This window comes from Manis pentadactyla, unplaced genomic scaffold (genome assembly GCF_030020395.1).
Source record: "Manis pentadactyla isolate mManPen7 unplaced genomic scaffold, mManPen7.hap1 scaffold_517, whole genome shotgun sequence".
Lineage (NCBI taxonomy): Eukaryota > Metazoa > Chordata > Mammalia > Pholidota > Manidae > Manis > Manis pentadactyla.
The window spans coordinates 15708-29381 of NW_026644904.1; the positions used below are offsets into that span (position 1 = coordinate 15708).

At 49.8% G+C, this 13674-nt stretch overlaps 1 long non-coding RNA gene across 1 annotated transcript; it reads left to right on the top strand.

Annotated features, from left to right (window-relative positions):
- The first annotated feature begins 755 nt into the window (after positions 1-755).
- LOC130682440 (uncharacterized) lies at positions 756-4866 on the top strand. Its single transcript, XR_008995643.1, has 3 exons — positions 756-2007; positions 2099-2244; positions 4718-4866. It is a non-coding gene; the product is annotated as an uncharacterized LOC130682440 (long non-coding RNA).
- The last annotated feature ends 8808 nt before the right edge of the window (positions 4867-13674 follow it).

Sequence of the window (13674 nt, forward strand, 5' to 3'; positions counted from 1 at the left end):
GGAGCTATGTGCTCAATGGTTCCTGTTTGTGGTTGGCGCCAAAGGTAGGCTTGGCATTCAGAATGGCGCACCTTCATGAACAGCTCCTGGGGATGAGAAGCAGGGGTCATCCAGCTATGCCCCTGTGCCAGGCAGTCACCAGTCAGAGCTAGAGCCCAGGCAGCTGGGGGTGTGGCCATCTGGGCTTTGGACTGCATCCACTGAGGCACGGAGAACTGGATGCACAGCATGGTGGGGAACAGAGGGGCTCTGCTCACAGGCACCCTCACTCACCTCCTCCCTGCAGCACAAGGCAGCTCTCGCCTGCCCGTCCTGGGGCATCTGCCTCCCATTCTGCCACCCCGTGGATCCCGCTCCCCACTCAGGTGCAGTTTCCCCTGAAACACCTCCACCCACAGCCTTTGTTGGTGTCTGTGTCTCCCACGTAGTCAGGTCCATGGCAGGGGCTGCTGAGGTGCGGAGGCCTGCCTGGCCAATGGCCCAAGGACCTAAGGCCCTGGCAGCACCTCCCTGAGCACCCCTGCCCTGCCCCTCCCAGACTGGCCAGGCCCTGCCCACCTTCCCTCCGCTCCTCCTCATTGGTCTGCAAGGATCCCTAAAGGCCAGCCCTACTGTCCCCGTGTGGTCAGTGAGGGCTTGGGGGTGAGGAGAGTCTCTCAGGGCACATGGTGAGCCCGTGGGGAAACTGGGACGTGGGGCCAGATCACAGGAGACCACGTCAGGGGACGGTAGGTCTGGGGCAGCCCGTAACACAGGGAAGGCCCACCCTCGACCCTGGGAGCCCGCTCCGCTCACCGCACACATCAGGGTCAGCTGCTCAGCCACGAGGCAGGGAGGAAACGCCAAGATGTTCGGCTCCTCCTTCCTCCACATGTCCTGGGTGCTCGCGGCACAGGGCCTGGTGGGTTCCAGGCCCAGGTCTGGCTCTCCCTGGCCTGATGCCATTCCGGCAGGTGCCCTGGGCCCCGGGCCTGAGGGATCATGGGGCTCCAGCTCAGGGCCGGAGAGCACCCCTGGGATGTCCCAGGTGCTCACAGCTAGCACCGGGACTGAGGCCACTGCTGGGACATCCTCCGGCTCTGCAGGGACTGAAGCACGTGACGCCGGCTGTAGCTCCAGCACAGGGCTCTCAGGGAGCTCCTGAACTGGCTGTAGATAGTGGTGGCACAAGAGGTACCAGGCGTGCCACCTCGGTCTCCTCCGACGTAGTGCTGGAGCAGGACACAGAGAAAGGGTCACCCCGGGCCTGATTACCCCCACACCTTACCAAGGACAGAAAAGACCTCATGGCCTTGCAGGGAATTTCAGCCCGGGAAGCCCACCCTGGATGGTCCCCTGGCCATAGCCCCTCACCTTGCAGCTCTGCCACCGTGGGCCACAGGTACATCTCCTGGACCAAGTGGTGGTGGACTTGGCCCTCCAGGGTAGATGAAGGCTGGCTGTCATGGTGGACCCTGGGCACACTCTCGGGCTCCCAGGCAAAGCACCTAGCCCGTCCCATCCTGGGGCTGCGGGAAGGCCGGGGGGTGGCAGAGTGAGAAGCCTGGTCTTTCCAGCCACACTGCCCTCCCGGCCCAGCCTTGTGTGGGCCTGGCCTCTCTGCACTCCCCTGCCTGTCCAGGCACCTGCCCCTCCCCTTTCCTGACCCTGTGTGTCTGTCCTGGGACCCCATCTTCTCCCATCCTCCCGAATAGGAAGTCCCCAGTCGTCAGCCCGCCCATGGGAATCCAAAGATGAGTGACCTGCTGGGCTCTGCTGTGCGCCCCCTGCCGAAAGCCCCAAGCGCCTCCTCCCCCTATTCTGTGAGATGGGCAGTACCCCCTCTGGACCCAGTGAATGCTTATATTTTCAATTCCTCCTCTGGCCCCTTGTCATGCCCCCTGTTCCTGGAAGAGGCCAAGAGGGCATCACCTGTGACACTCCCCGGCCATGACCTGAGGATGACGCCTGAAGTGATTGACAGAGTCCACCGGGGACGGGGTCCCAGTATTTCATCTGCTTCCTTCAGTGAGTTATGCTAAGTGCCCCAAAGGTCTGCAACAAGTGGGTGCTTCATTCCCTATTGTTGCTAAAGGCAGCCTTACCCGAACCTTCCCAGGTACCCCTCTGCTGTCCCCAGAGGTCCCCCATGTGGCCACAGTGAGGACAAAGACCAGGCCCAGCCGCAGAGAATCGCAAGCCTCCGTTCCAAAGGCTGCTTCCCATGTGCTTTTCCAAATGAGCCAGGCTCCAGGCCACTGACGGGTGAGGCCAAAGGCTTTTCATTGGGTACTAAGAAATAAGCCCCGAAGTGGCCCAGCTTGGCAAGCAGTCCTTTCTGCACTGCCGGGGGCCAGGGGAGCCCCTCTAAGCTCCTCCCATGCTCCCCATGGGCACCCTAACAGGCTTATCGCCAGCCACCCTGCCCGTCAGAGGAGCACGCAGAGGATCAGACACATGTGGGGACGCTCTAGACACCGCGGGCTGTGGGCAGAGGCCCGACTGGGCCCAGGAGGGGGTGGGTGCTCACCGGGGGAGCCGCTGGCCCGTGGTCGGATGGTCAGCATCCTCAGGAGGAAGTGTGAGCTCAGGAGCGCTCCGGCTGGTGTTTGTAGCCGGTTCCACTCCTGTTGTGTGCTTTCTCCACTTCCTCCTCCCGCCTTTCCGGGGAGCCCTGCGCCTGGGGACCTCAGTCCCATGGACAGATGGCTCAGGTTCACGCTGAGGGGGGCAGCAGGGATATAGTCAGTGGGAAACCCAGGACCCACCAGGACGAGGGAGGTTTGCAGCTCACCCGAGAGCCCCCAGCCCCCTGGGGTGCGAGCAAGGAGAGGCACGGGGTGCCCCCGGGAGCGAGGTTCCAGGCCCTCTGGAGTGGGTCTGTTGGCCAATCTCGTGGGGCAGCCCTGGGAGGGCCCCGGCAGGTTACCAGGCTTGGAATGGGGTCCTGGGGTGTACGCAGCCTGCCCCAGGTCCAGGGAGATGGAGTAGGTGGGTCCATCCACCAGCTCCTCCTCGCTCCCCAGGGTGGAGCTCTGCAAAGCCGGTGCCCTGTAGCTGGGGAGCAGGCACCTGGACTGTGTGGACCTCCCCGCAGGGGGCAATGTGGGGCACAAACTGTGCCCCTGAGATCAGGCGCAGAGGGCCATCTGCCTAGACATCCAGTCCCTGAGGGAAGGAGAGGACACCCCCGGGTCAGGACTAACATGTGTGTGGAAGTACCTGGTCCCCACACTCACCTCCACGTCCTGAATCATTAGACCAGAGCTGTGACACTGAGTGCCCCCTCCTGGCCAGCCTTCAGTCCCACCCATGCCCCACGCCCACCGCACACACACAGGAAAGGCCGGCAGGAAGGTCAGCCGTGATGGGTCACACAGTGTCCTGGCCCTGGAGTGGCCCACTCTGGGCTGCCCTGTGTTACCTCGGGGCTCCTCGGGAGACACAGAAAGAGGCGTGGGAGGTGGTCTCTCAGCCAACGCCCACAGCGAGCAGGAAGACTCTCTGTCTCGGCTTCCCTGACTCCCACGCCTTCAGAAGGCTCCGCACAACAAGACCGCATGTTGCTCTATCGAGCGCCTCCGGTCAAGTGAGCAGGACTGGGGTCTGCGACCAGGAGCTGGGTTCTGTCCAGGTTCTACTGGGCGTGTCTTCAGTGACATCACTTCTTCGAGGGTCCATTTCCTGGGACCCTCGCTGCATTCAGACACGCCCACATGCCCCTCTGGGCTGCTGACTGCCCACCCTCCTGGCCCTTGCCATGCACGACTACACAGATCTCCACCAGAGCCCTCCACTCGCTCTTTGGCAATGCCACCAGGGTCCCAGCTCTGAGGAGACGAGAGCTGAGCTCAGGCCTCTTTTTCTCCCCAGTTCCCTGTCCTGCTGAGGCCACGGTACCTCCCAGGAGCTGTCCAACGTCCCAACCTGCACAGGCAGGGTCACTCCAGACATTCCTCCCTAGGGACATTCCCAGGGATACGTGGATGACACCTAAAACTCCTTTGGGCTTCTGTCATGTGTGTCTGATGCACAGACTCAGAGATGGAAGAATGCCAACCAGGCTTGGCATGGAGCGTGGAACACCATGCAAGTCAGGCCGGGGTCCGGGCCTTGTGATCTTGGGCAAGTCACTTCCCCTCTAGGCCATGTTCAGGTGTGCACCTTGAAGGGGCAGCAATGAGAGGAGATCCAGGTGTTGCCATCTACTGGCATCCACCTTCCAAAGGTCCAGGCTGCTCTCAAACTAGGTGCTTTTCAGACCAATCAGTAAATGGGTCAGAGTAGCACACTGGAAATGAGGTCTATGCTGCCTCTCAAATCCAAGGTGATCCACCAGGCTGCTGTGCTCTTTTGTGTGTGTGTGTGTGTTGGAGGGCGTGCAGATACAACACCTTATTCTTCAGCTTAGAAGGGAGAGCTTTGCATGCCCACAAGATAGACTTCTAGAAACTTCTATAAGGCGAAAGGCCCCTGAATTTTTGTTGGATTTATTTCCCACCTTCTGACACGTGTGTGTTCTATCAATATGCTTAGACAAGTTGTGCTTCCTGATCACTGGGTCCAATCAGCATAGTACCATCAATGGGATGGGCCAGTGTGACAGCTGGAAGGAAAAGGAGACGAAGTTTCCTTCTGACTAAATGACAGCCTAAGTCTGGAGGTCTGATATGCCTCTGAGATAGTTTTCTCTCCTTGCCGGCTGAAAGCTAACTGCCCTACTGGTCTTTACTCACAGGAAGAGAACAAAGAGCATTTTCCTGACCAATACTTACACACTGGGTGCTTGGGGACCAAGTGATGAAGCCCCACGTGCAGCAGTAGCTGCAATCTGAGACACTCCGATCACGGTGACCATCACGCACTGTCATCTCCAAGATTCGTCCGTTTTCTGAGTAGGCCACGTGAGTGACTTCAATAAGGGTTCGTGGAAATCACCACCCCGACTTCTTCCAAGTCCTTGGTGGGAACTCCAGTCTGTAACCTCTCCTGGAAGGCATTACTGCTTTCAATATATACTTCAGAGGGAGTTCTAGAGGCTTGTACTTGCCCTGCCACACAGCACGAACTCCTGGCCGGCACAGTCCCCCGTGGCTAGCAAGGAGGAAGCCGGGAGCTCTGCGTCCCTGACAGCTCGGCCCTGTGGCCTCTGACACTGGAGGAGTGGCACTGCGGGCACTTGGTCGGGGTGGGGGGTGCTGCTGCTGAAACCAAGACCCGGTCCTCGTCCCTGAGGTCAAATCACAAAACACAATGACAAGGTTTTGAGGAAAGGAAAGGATAGTTGATTGACTTGCTAGCAAACGAGGGAGTGGCAGGCTCCTGCCTTAGAGAACCACCGTCCTCCCGACACACGAGCGGTCAGGGCTTTTCCAGGGGAAGTTGTGGGAGAGGGGCTGGGGTGCAGACACATGAAGTAGCAGCTTGCAGGGGTCCAAGCAGACATTCCTGCACCGATTCACTAGCTTTCTGATTTTCTTTTCTGCTCCTCCTCCATCCCCGGGGACTGGATACTTGGGGTTGCCTATGTTATCTTCTAAGAGTTTTATGGTTTCATGACTTCCATTCAGGTGTTTGATCCATTTTGAGTTTGCTTTTGTGTATGGGGCTCGACAATAATCCAGTTTCATTCTCTTGCATGGAGCTGTCCAGTTTTACCAACAGCAGTTGTTGAAGAGGCTGTCGTTTCCCCATTGTATGTCAATGCTGTGTTCTCGCAGATGTAGATGAAGCCTGGCTGTTGTACCGTATCTTCTGGTCTCTCTGTTAGGCGTAGTTGTATTTGTTGTATTTTCAAAAATATATATGGTTTTGGGAGAAGATTTCCACCACCCTACTCACGCTGACATCTTGAACCTCTCTCCTCTACTCCTTTTAAAAATAATTCCTTTAATATTTTAATAAAAATACTTCATGTTGGCGAGGTTGTGGAGAAAGGGGAACCCTCCTACACTGCTGGTGGGAATGTAAACTAGTTCAACCATTGTGGAAAGCAGTATGGAGGTTCCTCAAAATGCTCAAAATAGACATACCATTTGACCCAGGAATACCACTTCTAGGAATTTACCCTAAGAATGCAGCAGCCCAGTTTGAAAACCTATGTTTATCGCAGCACTATTTACAATAGCCGAGATATGGAAGCAACCTAAGTGTCCATCAGTAGATGAATGGATAAAGAAGATGTGGTACATATACAGAATGGAATATTATTCAGCCATAAGAAGAAAACATATCCTACCATTTGCAACAACATGGATGGATCTGGAGGGTGTTATGCTCAGTGAAATAAGCCAGGCGGAGAAAGACGAATAGGAAATGATTTCACTCATATGTGGAGTATAAGAACAAAGAAAAACTGTAGGAACAAAACAGCAGAATCACAGAACCCAAGAATGGAGTAACAGTTACCAAAGGGAAAGGGACTGGGGAGGATGGGTGGGAAGGGAGGGATAAGGGGGAAAAAGAAAGGGAGCATTACGATTAGCATGTATAATGTGCGGTGGGGGGAGGGTATGGGAAGGGCTGGGCAACGCAGAGAAGACAAGTAGTGATTCTACAACATCTTACTACGCTGATGAACAGTGACTGTAATGGGGTTCGTGGGGGGGACTTGGTGAAGGGGGACCCTAGTAAACATAATGTTCTTCATGTAATTGTAGATTAGTGATAACAAACAAACAAACAAAATACTTAATAAAACATAGTTATCCAGTATTTTTACTTTTTTCCTCGAAAGAGAAGAACATTAGACTATTTTCCTTTAATTTTCACCAAATTCTCCCAAACTTATTATTATTGTTTAATAGAGTCAATGTTTGTTTTGATTTACTCACTGGTGTATTAACTGTTTACATCCAATTTCTTTTTTTTCATTTTAATTTCTTTCTTTTTGAAGGACATCCTTTAGACATTCTGTGAAAGCTAGTGACAGTAATGATCATTTTTTGTCTGAAAATGTCTTTTATATTACCCTCATTTCTGAATGATAGTTTAGTTATAAAATTCTGTGTCAGGTGTTACTAGCTTTAGGTAGTTTGAAGTTATTGTTCCACTATGTTCTGGCTTCTCTTGGTACTGTAGAGAATTATGTTCTCAGCTTAGTTTTCTTGCCTTTCAAGCTATGGTTAATCTCTGGATACATTTACTATGTTTTCCAGGTCAGTGGTATTCAGAAGTTTTTCTGGCCTATTTCTAGGCATTCATTTTTGTTTTCTTTATCTTGCTTGAGTTACATAATGTTTCTTGAAAGTAAAAATTCAGTTCTGGAAAACTCTATAGCCATTATTTTCTGAGTATTTCTTCTCTTCCATTATTTTTATTCACTCATCCTGGAACTCCTATATTTTTCCCCTTATTTAAAAAATCATCTTTCATCTTTTCCATCACTGTGTAGTTCCTCGATTTACAAGACACTACTTTTCTATTTTGCTGTTTCTAATGTCTTGTTTATTTAACTGATTATTTAATTTTAAGTAAGACCTTTTTGAAATTTATTGATATTTCATTTTACTTTTGAAAAATACAGCCAGCTTCATTTTGTGAGGGAATGACTTGTTACTTTCTCATTTAAAAAAATTTAAGCATATTTATTTTATATTCTATATTTAATCATTTCTTTATCTAACATTCTTGAGGATCTACTTCAAGTGTCTGTTACTTCTCTTGTGATTGTGACTGCTGGGTAGTTTATTCACATGTTCCCTAATTCTGAATTGTAAATTGATGTACAGAGGTAGAGGGATAGAGAGAACGGAACTTAATTTGGAGCATATTATAAAAATACTGTTTTTATCTGTGTAGTCAAGTGCATAATTTTTTATTTTAAAACACACTTTATGTTTAGTGTACGATTATGAATAGAAGCAATAATACAATTTAATGATTCGTTTTTGTTTGGAAAATATCTCAAAGAACATAGTAAGAAATCATAATTGAAGCACTCGATATAAGTAAAAAATTGTCCATATGTCGTGTAGTGTGATGACAGCTTTACAGGACTCACACAATACTTATTTCCTGCAAAATGGGAAGGCAGCCAAAATATGGAGAATGTGCACTGTAGGGATACTATTGGGTATTTCCCCCTCTTTAGATCATATATATATATAATTCATGTTTAGAGATTAAGCCACCTACCCAAGGTCTCAAAGCTAAGTGATAGACTTGTACTCAAACTCCAGTTCGTTTGACTTCAAAATCCGTTTTAGTCTCTACTCACGCTGCCCCCCAGTAAAGCCTCCTATGTCAGAGGCTGCCAGTTAGCACACATTCTTTGATTTTTAGCTGGGCACACATAGCCCAAATACAATAACATTTTCTACCCCACTTTACATCTTGGTGTTAGCACGTAGCATAGTTTTCAGAAGAATAGAAGTGACGTGGTATGTGAGCTATCACTATCAGAAAAACATGCGTTGCCAGGAAGGCACTGTTTCTTTGAGATTCTTGATAAACGTCACGAACTTCTATTCATTTACTTTTTAGCCATTGATACTAGGCTCAGCAGAGCGTGAGAGCCTGGAGAGCAAGTGTAGCTGCCGTGGCATGCCAGCACTCCCACAATTTCCCAACGTGTCTATGGAACATAGGAGGACAGTTCCGTAGCGCAGGGACTACGGAGAAGGCGACGAAAGGGCGCCTCGGCCCGTCAGTCACAGAGCGCAGCGCCCAGGGAGTGCGTTCCTCCGGGGGCGGAGCTCGCGCGGGGCGGACGTCACTCCCGGGCGCGGGCGCGCTCCCTCGGCGGCGGCTTCGAGTGTTCCCGTCGGGGTGTCCGGGCCTCAGGGAGCGTCCGAGCGGCCGGGCTGTTCTGGTTGTCCCAGCGGCCGCGAGCGCCGGCTCGGTGCTGGCGCCTGAGCGGGAGGATGGCCCCGTCGGCGCCGGTGTCCTGGAGAAAGCGCAAGACTCCCCGCGGCTTTCTAAAGCGCGTCTTGGAGCGACGGAAGCCGCACCTTCGTCTCGAGGAGGTGGGTGGGGCGGAGCTACGGATGGGACAGCTGCTCAGCCTCACTGTCCTTTTTCACCCCAAAATGCTAAGAATGGGGGTCGATCCCAGACTATCCACCCGCCCATCCATACCCTCACCCTCCCACCCATCCATCTTGTTTGTCTTCTTTCGCCCGCGCACATATCAGCCCCAATATTGCAGAGACTGCCCTGTTTATGTCTGCATCCCAGTGCCCAGCACTGGGTACTCATTATTTGTCCGAATCACTCATTCATTCATACAATAAATATTTACTAATTAATTTATTATTTCATTCAAATGTTTACACACTAGCCAATTCTTAGACTCAGCAACCGAATGTAGCACTCTGAGCAGGACAAATGCAGGTGCTTTTTATTTATATTTTCTTCAAGTGCTTTCCTTGTATTGAAGTATAGTTGACATTCAATATTATACTACTTTCAGGCATACAACATAGCAATTCAATAACTATATACATTAGGAAATGCTCACCACGGTGTTAGTTATCATTTGTCATCATACAAAGTTACTACAATATTACCCACTTGTTTCCCCATGCTTTTTATCCCTGTAACTATTTTATAATTGGAATTTTGTACCTCTTTATTCCCATCTATTTTGCCCATTCCTCCCTCCCCAATGGCAACCACCAGTTTGTTTTCTGTGTTTATGAGTCTATTTCTGTTTGTTTGCTTGTTCATTTGTTTTGTTTTTTAGATTCCATATATAAGTGAAATCATATGGTATTTGTCTTTATCTGACTTACTTCACTTAGCATAATACCCTCTAGGTCTACACATTTGTCATGAAATGGCAAAATTCCATCCTTTTATATAGCTGAGTGATATTCCGTTGTGTATATGGACCACATCTTTATCCGTTCATCTATCAATAGACACTTAGGTTGCTTCCATATCCTGGCTATTGTAAATAATGTTGCAGTGAACGTAAGGGTTACATATATTTTTCTTTGAATTGATGATTTTGTTTTCTTCAGGTAAACACCCAGAAGTGGAATTGCTGCTCACATTGTAGTTCTGTGTTTAATTTTTCTTTTTTTTCTTTTCCACAGTGGCTGCAACCAATTTACATTCCCATCAACAGTGCGCAGTGCTTGCCTTTCTCCCACATCCTAACCAACACTTGTTATTTCTTGTTGTGTCGATACTGGCCATCTGACTAGTGTGAGGTGATATTTCATACTGGTTTTGATTTGCGTTTCCATGATGATTTGTGATGGTGAGCACCTTTCACGTGTCTGTTGGCTATCTGCATGTCGTCTTAGGGAAACTGTCTATTCAGGTCCTCTACCCATTTTTATATCAGATTATTATTTTTTTGTATGAGTTCTTTATATATTTTAGATATCAACCACTTATCAGATAGATCCTTTGCAAATATCTTCTCCCACTCAGTAGGTTGCCTTTTCATTTTGTTGATAGTTTCCTTTGCTGTGCAGGAGCTTTTTGGTTTGAGGCGGTCCCACCTGTTCATTTTTGCTTTTGTTTCCCTTTCCTGGGGAGACAGATGCAGGAAAAATTACTAAAGCCAATGTCCAAGAATTTACTGCCTATATTTTCTTGGAGGAGTCTTATGGCTTCAGGTCTTACATTGAGGTCTTGAATCCATTTTGAGATTAGTTTTGTGAATGTGGTAAGACAGTGATCCAGTTTCATTCTTTCACATGTAGCTATCCAGTTTTCCCCAACATCATTTATTGAAGACACTGTCTTTTCCCCCTTAATTGACTGTTTAAGCGTGGGTTTATTTCTGGGTGCCTTATTTGTTCCATTGATCTATATGTCTATTCTCGTGCCAGTTCTGACTCCTATAGCTTTGCAGCATAATGTGAAATCAGGAAAGCTAGCTCCTCTTCTATTTTTTATTTTTTTAATTGAAGTACAGTTGATATACAATGTTATACTGGTTTATTATTATTATTAGTGTCACTTTTATTCACTCCAAAAATATGTACAAGCTCCTACTGTGTGACACAAAGATGTTGAAACATCAAAAACATTAATACATGGTCATTATTATTATCACTATAATTATTGTAATATTCACTCAACAAACATTTACTGAGCACGTACCATGTGCTAAACCATACAGATAGAAGCTGCGTTCATTATGGGAACTGTGAAATGATGCTGTTCATGATGATTTGCTCAGTGAGGGGATACTCACTGAGTGCCCTCTGAGCACTCTGGATGGCAAAGGAGACAGTGCCACTCTGCTGATCTCTTCCAGGGAGGGCAAGAGAAACACAATACAGAAACCTAAAAACAAGATGATCGTTGTAAGGGTAGGAGTTCTGAAGGCAGCAGAGCCGGCGGCCGGGTTTGGGCTGAGCAGGGGTGGGAGTTGTTATAGAATGAATAGGGGTCTGGGAGGCAGATTCAGAGAAGGGGCTGACATTTGAAAAATTTTCACCACGACCTTATGAGCAGGGACAATCCGAGAGAGCCCTGGTGCAGAGCCTGGCACAAAGCTCGTACCAATCTTGTTTATATGTGTGTTGAGCACATGAGCTCTGGAACCAGCTATTTGGGCTCAGGTCCTGGCTCTGCCACCAGCCCGCTGGGAGGCCTCCACCTTGCTGGATGGCAGTTTGCACATCTGTGAAATAAGGCTAATAACTGCACTTTTCTTCACTAGGTTATCATATAAATGCATGAATTATCTGTCACGCCTGCTGTGACTTGGAACAGTGCCTGGGATGTAGCCAATACTCAATGTCATTATTATTTGCTATTACTATTATTATCTACTGCGTGGCAGGTAAGAACACAGTTGGTGGCTTTGAATCCTGACTCCGCAATTGGCCGGGAGACATTAGGCTAGTGATTACACCTCTTGTGCCTCAGTCTTCCCTTCTGTTAAATGGGTGTAACAGCTTTGGTGCCACCTCCTCAGGGGGCACCCACTGGCTTCCTGGGCATAACTGATCCCTGGCACAATGTCTGTGCTCCCTGCACACCAATGCTTGCAAATCCTAGGCTGCACCTCCTGACTATCTGTGATCTGAGCACCAGGGAAGTTTGGGGCAGGTGGGGAAAGAAAGAGAAATTCAGTCTCAGGCAGGCTGGGACTGATTCTGCTCAACAGAGGGAGGAAGGGTCCGGCTGAGCCTCTAGGGGGAGACATTCAACTCTTCCTGGCCTAATCCTTCCTACCAGAATCCCAGCCCCAGACCTTTATCAGGCCCTGGGGTGGGTTGGGCATCCACGGGATGACGTGATAACCACGAGAGCAGTGGCTATTCATATTGTGTTCCAACACCTCTTCTTGTCTTTTTGTTTGTTTGTTTCAAGTTCATTATTTTTTGCTGTTTGACTCCACTTTTCCCAGGTACGGTTTTCCTGATTATCCGTGGCCTGAGGGGAACCCCTGTATTCTTATAATTGGAGATGCAGAGGCACAGAGAGGGGGAGCCATTTGCCTAAGGCCCCACAGCAGGGAAGCAGTTGAGCCAGAATTTGCTCCTCAATTCCTGACGTTTGAAAGCTGAGTTCCCTGCCCATTCCCAATGGCTCTGAGACATTGCTGGATATTGATGTTACTATTACTAACAATATACCACACTCGTATATGATGCTTGATATACCCGGGTGCAGCTCTCCCTGTCTCCCATGGGAATCGTCCTTAAAACTGCAGTTGGAGTTAGGGAATTACCTCCATTGAACAGAGGGGAAAACCGAGGCTCGGAGAGTACTGGGCCTGTACAAAGTCACCTGGCCAGCAGGGGCAGAGCTGGAATTCAAGCCCTGCAAAGCCTAGAGTTTGATGCTGCCTCTGTGCAAAGGAGAGGAGTCCTCCTCACTCCTGCCAGCCCCCTGCTCAGAAGGGGACCCTGGGGCATTTGGGGCACTGCCAGGCCCTTGCCCAGCCCAGGCATCTTGAACCTCTCAAGGACCCTTCTCCTGAGGCCCTGAGATGTTTTCAGGCAGTAAGTAGAACCCAAAGGCCTGGGCCTAGCTCCCTGGAATCTGAAACTCAAGGCTTGTTCGGCTGAAAAATGCATGAGCCCAAAAGCTTCGCTGGGGTCAGAGAACAGAGCAGCTCTGTGTGCCCAGCCACTCCGCCCCAGCTGCAACCTCCCCTGTCCCCAGGTCCCCAGGGACTGTGGCCGTGCCCCAGTTCCTCCTAGATGTTACGGCCAACCCCGGACTCCCCTCCTGGACCTTGCCTCTGGGCAGCCCCTTGAGTCTCTCCTCTGAAACTCACAGCTGCTATGGCCGCCCTCCTTCTCATATCCTCCGTGGCTCTGCATTGCCCTCCGGCTGCCCTGCCCTGCTGACCTCTCCCACGAACCGCAGGCCCAGAGACGCTCACTTCCTGAATTTCAGCCCCTCTCTCTCTCTCTCTCTCTCTCCCCTGGCACCTGACGGCTCAGTGCACACCACCTCCCCCTTTGCTTTCTGTACCTCATTCAGACCTCAGGACTCCCCTTCGGGAAGACCTTCCGACCTCTCACCCCACGTCTAGGTCAGATCCCTCCTCGGGGCTTTCCTCGATGTCCCACGTTCCCCTGTCACAGCTGTGTTGAACCATATTTTTTAAAATCTCTTTTAGAGAAAAACCACTTTTATCGTGTAAAATATATAACATTTGCTACATATGTTACATAGATAGGTACATAAATACATAAAATGGATAAAACTTACCATTTTATCCATTTTAGGCCCACAGTCCAGCGGCATTAAGTACATTCACGGTTTCGTGCA